Source organism: Columba livia, chromosome 3 (genome assembly GCF_036013475.1).
Source record: "Columba livia isolate bColLiv1 breed racing homer chromosome 3, bColLiv1.pat.W.v2, whole genome shotgun sequence".
In the NCBI taxonomy this organism is placed as follows: Eukaryota; Metazoa; Chordata; class Aves; order Columbiformes; family Columbidae; genus Columba; species Columba livia.
In genome coordinates, this window is record NC_088604.1 from 83,551,535 (window position 1) to 83,559,184 (window position 7,650).

Here is a 7,650-nt window from a genome sequence, read left to right on the forward strand (position 1 = left end):
AAACAGAAAAAAAAATTAAAAATACCACCCAAATTAATTATCTGAAATAGAACCATTAGAAGTGCAGTATTTATTTTGATATAACCAAGGACAGAATTATACACCTCTCCATTAAGATGGTCACGGACAAAAAGCTTCAGATGCAGTGCTTTCCAATGAAATTAGTGAAGGAACTTATAAGAATGCCTAAAAATATGGCCCTCAAACAGGTAAGAAATTTTATCTTACCTTTGAATTCTACTACTTTATTCAATATTTACCTCTGATCCCAACCTATGCAAGGAAATAGAAGAAAAATCTCTCTACTGAAAACCAAGAAAATACCTCGTAAGTAATTTCAGTAGTATAAGGACCTTTAATTGAAAGTGTTGTTCAGAAGAACTCAGCATCTCCTAAAACAGTACCTTTTTCTTCTGAAATACAGACTAGCTTTAGAATAAAACATCTTTGACGTTTATATGTGTGTATATATGCACGCACATATATTGTATATATATACACGCACACTGTATCAACATGCACAATGAATAAAACAAATGCCATCACCACAGAAACCAATAGTTGTGTGAAAATACTGTCATTATCCTCCCAGCAAAACTTACAGCTATCCCCACTGAGAGCACTGAAGCAGAAACACAGCAGAAGTTGGTTCCAAGAGCACAAGGTTACTACTACAAATTGCCTCCTACACCTGCTTGCCCTGCAAAGCTACTCTGACACAATTTCCCTCAAATCAAGGCCATCTCCGGCGTTTGCCTGCAGTTCGAACACCAACATTCCTCCAGCAATTTCAGGCTTAATCAGATTCATTTCAGTCACACAGTACATTCATCCCACCTTGGGCTTTTAATCAAAATAAAAATCCAAATACTGAGGGGGACCCAGATTATATTTCACAATATGAAAAGGTCATATCTATAACTTAGAAACATGCAAATAAATCTACATGCAATATTTTTAAATGCTTATTTCTGGAACATGTGGTTACAACGCAATGAAGCCAAGCACAACAAAACATCCCATAATTCACTTTTCCCTATAAAAATGATAAATGCATTGTTCACTACTCTGCTGTATGTCCAAGTAATTTTTTCTTTGATCCATAAGTCAACATTCCACAAAGAGGAAGCTGTTATTCTAAAATATCTTTACACTGTAAATATTTACATCCTGCTAGTATTACCTCCTGGATCATACGGATCTATGATTTTCAGTGAAATAAAAAACGTTCTGACCCTCTCAAAGAGGAATATTTTTATCAGCTCTTTTCTTTCTTAGCAATTTTTCCTTCTTGACCATATTTATATTTTTAGGATACCCATTTTTTTAGAGGTCCTGCAATGCTTATTTACTTGCTTTTCTGCTTCCAAATATGAAGTTATACCTGAGAGTCATTTCATTCCATATGGAACACATTTGGAAAGTGCTGAACAAAAACCAAAATATTTCAGGCAAACTTGGATAGACATAACAATAGAGCTGGGCTCAAAATAAATTGCAGTGCATTTTGTCTCATGTATTTACAATCAGGTAAGGAGGTACACCAATTCAACCCTTCATTTTCACCTGCTTGGCTCTTATGTTCAGATCACACCCAAGTTAAGACACAAATGCAGGTAACCAGAACAGGACAGTCAGCTCTGCTTACTTGTCAGCTGAAGAATCCACAAAGCTAGAAAAGAGGAGTGAAATGCAGGAAAAACAAAATATTTGTATCAGCAGAGAGGGCATCGGTAACGCCACGTCCCACCTCAGCCAGTTCTCCAGAGCAGCATGGCTTTCTGCTGTATTTGTGCCTCTTGAGATCCAGTTTAAATGCATATAAGTTTCTTTCAGACAAAAGCATTTCTGTTAGAGAGTCTAATCTTAACCTCTTAACAATGCAGATTGTTCCTGACAGTACCACTGTTTACTCCCCCAAACTATTCCACGCAATTGTGGGGCATTGGAAAAACCTGAAGAAAGATCACTTTTAGCAGAACTGCACACACTTGCAATAAAATCACAAATAGCTGCCTAACCAGTTCTCTCTCAGTCTAGTTGGTTGGTCAGTCTTTTAAGTTACCACTAACACACACCTTTGAACTTATTTTTTTTCCTTCAGACTTTCTATATTTCGTCAGTCTTTTCCTGTCAGTTCATCATCTCCAGCTTTGCAGACATTTTGGGGGTTTTTGCCACTGTTTGTATTTTTTTTCCCCAAAGCTTTCCACACTTTAAGAACTTCACTGTTTCAGAATCTCTTTCCCCTTTTCTAGATTAAAAGGACTTAGTTTCTTGCTCAGGGAACTCTCACTTTGCTCCCCATCAGCCACAAAAATGTTTTTATCTCCCAATAATTTCTGTCTAAGAACAAAACATTACTTGAAAATACCTGAAAATAGTGGACTTTACTTTAGAAAGCACAGTGCCAAATACCCTTAGCGACTGAGGATTTTTCATGTTAGACTCCTAACAGCAATTTTTATTTCATATCAGGGTGATCACATTCAAGCAACTAGATCTGAGAACATTTTACAAAGTTTCTTCCTATTAAGTGCTTATGTCACATTTCTCACCTCTCTCCAACAGATTCTGGATGTCAATACAGAAAGGATGTTTTCCATTCTGTCTCTCTCCTTCACAAGTCACTGAAAGGTGGATTCTGTGATTCTGAGTCTACAGCTTAATTTTTGAGATTTTCATCAATAAGAATTAAGGTGTTTCATATTATCAGTGGAACAGTAATGCTACAGAGAAATTATCCAGAAAATGCAGAATATATTTCTATTTAAAGTATTTTCATTGACTTCTATAAGGCACTTTAAGCCAAGTTGTTATCTTCATTACAGCTGCTTTGCACCGCTAGCGATGGAAAGGAAGATGTTCAAGCAGGACCAAGCATCTAGTAGCTAAAAGTTGAAGTTACACCTTAAAACTGCCCTGAAGTCTTTTTATAATGACAGATTGAAAGAAATGTTACTATTAGCAATGTAGTCACTGAACTTTTCACATGTCAAACTGTAAAGTCCTACAGCTTAAAGATTCATTGGAGCCTCCATCTTGTTCTCAAACATCTTTGTGAGGTTCTTCTGCTCTTCAGTTAACCTGTTTGTGCTGAAACTCCTGCAAACCTCCCCCAATTCAGCCTCAACCACTGCAGGCAGAGCGCCCATGGGAAAACACAAGCAGCTCACGGTGCTGCCCATGGAATCACTAAGCACCTGGGCATCCAACAGAGCAAAGGTCCAGGCTGCAGCATGGCCAGCTGAACACCACCCAGACATCGGAAAGCAAATGAGGGCCCTGGAGCTAATAAGCTCTCCCGCAGCTACATCTGCAGCAAGGACACAAGTGGCTTTCAAGGCCTCTGCTAAGTATTCCACGGCAAAGAGCAAATACCAAGGCTGAACTGTGTGGTGTATTTGTTCACCTCTTGCTTGCTTCTGCCCTAAATCTAAAAGAGTCACAGGCATTGTGGAGCTGGCCAAGATGCTGCAACTACTGATCTGAAAAAGCCTCTGCAAGACAGGAGTCTTCCCACTCCAAAATAAACAGACAGGGAAAGCCATAAATCAGTTCCATCACACCTAATACTTTCTCTCTGTACTCTAGTGACATCCGATGGCCAAAAGAATAATAGAAGTTTCTTCAATTTCAAAAATTAGTCATTCAAGTTTCCCTTTCCCATTTAGCAAAGAAGCAAAAAACGTCAATAGAAATGCATCTAACTCTATAGTGGCACCCATACATTCTCAGGAGAAAAGGTAATTATAATTTAATAGCTGAGTGCATCACAAGCATCAGAACAAGCTTTCCTGATGAAGAATTCACACTTTGACTAAGAAGGCATCTAACCCCAGGAGTAACCCTGAAGATTTCAGTAGCATTAAGTGACATGCTTGAAGATACACACACGCTTAGGCACGCCTGCAGTGGCAGCCCTCTCTCACAAACTCGTTCTGCTATGTTTCTAACTGTAATCAATACTTTCATAAAATATACTTATTCCAACTAAAGAAGCAACTGAATAATTCAGCGTCTCCCAAAAACTACTCTTTATTTTACAGAGGGTGCACAGATAGTACTTGCAAAAAGTTTTTTGAATAAATTCTGTTGGAAAAGTAAAAATGGAGATAAAACATGAGTAGCTTTCAGAATTCAAATAATTCTTGAACTAATTTTGTTCAGTCTTAAATTTTTAATAGAAGATCTCATGTATTTTTAAATGAAGCCTTCTCTATTTCTAGCTCAGTTTATCAAGCAATACAGTAATGATGTTGCATTAACAAGAGAAATAACCAAGTGCTTTTTAAAAAGCCAAAGCTGTTGTTTTCACTAATAGAATCAATTTCTTAATTACATCATGAGAATTTCAACATACGTGCTTCCTCTCACTTAGCTATTGGTTCTCATTTTTTTTCTTACAATATTCCATAGCAAATGTTGAAAGAAGGAAGAGCTGACAAGCCATAATATCTGCCATGAGAGATTGTCATCTACCTTTGCGCTGATTTGTCCTAATCACAAAGCATCAGTGTACACATTTCCATTTCAAAAATTGCCACTGGTATTGAAGAGGCTTCAAAGAAGCACAGACACTGCAAGGAGATTTGAACTAACATGCAGAATCACAAATTGATATGGATTGGCCACAGATTTTGCACAATTATCCCAAAATAATTTTTTATGTTCCAGAAAATACTACGTTTACATCACTATAGGTCTTCAGTTAAATCTCGTTTTCTCCATGGCCAAGAAACTTGGGCCTTTAATTATTATAGTGTAGCTTCAGAGACGGGTCATGAGTGAAATCAGATTATTTGTTTCAGTTCAACAACCATGGAATGAGACTTTGCAGAGCACAGTACAAGAAAATGAGAAATACATTATTCCTTATTTGCAAAGAACAAAAGTGAAGGTTTATTGTGATGGGCAAACACCGAGAGAGAGCTAGAGTTTTTGTCAATGTATATCAGTGCTGATACAGCTTACAGATATCAGTAGAGGTTAAATAATCAACAGCAATGCTCTGCTTTACAGAATAAAAGACATGCCAGCAGTACATGTTTGAAAAACATGAGCTTCTGGTAATTTCTGAAGTCAACCATGCCCCGAATCAATGAACTGAAAAAGCATGTGGGAAGGAATGATCCATCACAATCACACTGTTTTGTAAAAGCTTCACTTCATTAAGATTACAAAACAAAAAGGTTTTTCTTTTTGAGCACGTGCATATACATTGATATATTTTTATCCATTTATACAGCCTCCCTCGGCTTTCTTATTCCTATTCTGAGTTTTTCATCTCATGTTTGTTACTTCCTCCTACAGCTCATGAAAACTTTACACTCTAATTCATCACTTTTTCCAAATATTCACCACCCCCCCTGCAGCAACACAACCAAATGCAGGAGAGGTCCCTCACCAGCTCGGGCACCTGCCCCCTTCGGCAGCTCTACTGGCACACACCAGTGGGTCATGAATATTAGGAAGGCTGGTATAGTGTGAAAATGATCTACATAAATCCTACATTTAGCTTATTTTACTGCTTGGATGCTGGTTTCAAGTCAAACTTCACATCCAAATCGGAGGCTTTGCCATTATGTAATAAATGGAGGGAGGGACAGGTGGTGTTCTACTGTGCACACTTAAAAACATTACAGCACACCAACAACTTCAAGCAGCTCATGTGAAGTCCCCACTATTGTTACATGACTGCAATACGAACTTAAGTTAAAGCTGATTGAAGTATTTCTTATGAAAGCCTCAAAATGTGTTAGTCATCAATGAGAGGTGCAGAGCAAGTGCTCCTCTGCAGACCAAGGCCTGACCTCTGTCATCCCGGTTGCTTGTGCTGTGTGGAAAATACTCAATGAAGTAGGCATTTTAAGGTCTGAACAGAAAAAAAACCCCACAAAGTTGTCCATATAAACAGTAGGAGATGCAGGTTTAATTTTGAGTTTGGGGTTTTTTGTTTTATTTTGTTTCAATCAAGAGGCTGGTTCCTCTGTTCACTTAAATCGGGGTTATTCTCAGGTTGTACATGGATTGAGGCCTCTGATTAATATCACACAAAGCATTAAGATGACTGAAAGAACTCAAATCACATCTCTAATTCAAGCTGAATGTAAGAATACAACATGGAAAGACTTCACGTCTCCTTCTGGTGGATTCTTCAAAACCTGAATACACTGAAAAAAAGAGACGTGCTACTTCCCAGTGAACACAGCTAAGGGAACACAGCTCTGACATCTACAAAAAATCAGTTCTACCATTAAAGTATTTTCCTGAAGAAAACAAATTATTTTGAATTTGTAAGTTCTGCTTGTGGAAATAACCTCTACTGATACAAAACAAAAAGGATAAACATTCCAACATGGGAAGGCCAAGAACAATGACCAAAAGGTGAAAAATAACTTACTACAATGCAGCTACCTATTACCTTGGCAAAATTCAACTTTAGAGGAGATTTCTTGACAGCCGGTGGCTCCAGATCACAAAATTCCCATCAGTCAAGGAACAACTCAGATTTCAAATCCAAAATCCAACCTCTAGACAATCCATATTGTTCGAGGTAATTTATTTAAATGTATTTCAGTATTTAAGAAATTATATGTAGTCCATTTTCTACTGGTATGATTGCTTCCACACTGAACAGGTTATGTTTAAAAACATATGTTTGTTAAGGGCTATCAAATAGACAAATTACATATTTCAATTAAGCTGTTTCTTACTTAGAAATCATTCTTATTTTCTCCTTAAAAGCAGATTGAGTTTACAATCTGCTGCTATACAGGTTTTTTAGTTGTTCCAAAACAACCTCACTTGAAGGGCTGAGTAGCGGCATCCCCTCTGCTGTGCATTAGTGCTACCAAAGTCAGACTAAGTACATGCCAGTTACATGACAAGTAACCAAAATTTGGTTGACTTCACACTAGTAACTCCAGTATTTTGTATAAATTCTTCACAGCAGATAGAAACTTTCACAAAACCTGAAAAGCTTGCATTTATGCTATATTTTGTGCTGTGATCCTGCCAGATGTTTCTAAAATAGGCCACTTTAAACTGGGAGAATATACAGAAAACAGTGACATGGGACAATTTGCTGATTCAGGACCCTGTGTTTGCACATTATACAAAGCTACTTTTTAATCTAATTTGATAAAAAATTCCTGGCATGATCTTCGGTAGTTGTGCTGCTGAAGATGAGGCCTTCTGTGGGAAACAGAAAACCCAGGCTATGGCCACTGCATTCATTTAAAGATAAAGTATCTATGAATTCAGTTTTTTGCTCAGGTTTGGGGGGAAAAAAACAACACAAACACATGCACACACAAACAAACAACAACAAAAAGAAAAAATAAACATAAATAAAACAGACAAACAAAAAAACAGCACATAAAACCACTCATGACAGAGCAAGGACTGATGGATCAATTGCACACAAACACAATCTTTTAAAACTTTTCTGCATTCCTCATCCTAAACTATGGGTAAGGTGAACAGCAGCAGTCTCTCCCCCCATAAGAGACAGCTGAAATTCCTTAACCTACCTGACTGGGAAACTGCAAAGTTTGTGTTCGCATAGAGTTTTAAAAACCTTGTGAGGAAATCTGGATTAGTGCATGTTTGGCATTAATCATTCTCATAAAACTTAGGAAATTTGAA

At 37.4% G+C, this 7,650-nt stretch overlaps 1 protein-coding gene across 5 annotated transcripts in view; it reads right to left on the reverse strand.

The window, feature by feature from the left end:
- Positions 1-7,650, reverse strand: part of SMYD3 (SET and MYND domain containing 3) — a 406,076-nt gene that overhangs the window by 368,227 nt on the left and 30,199 nt on the right. The window lies entirely within an intron of this gene.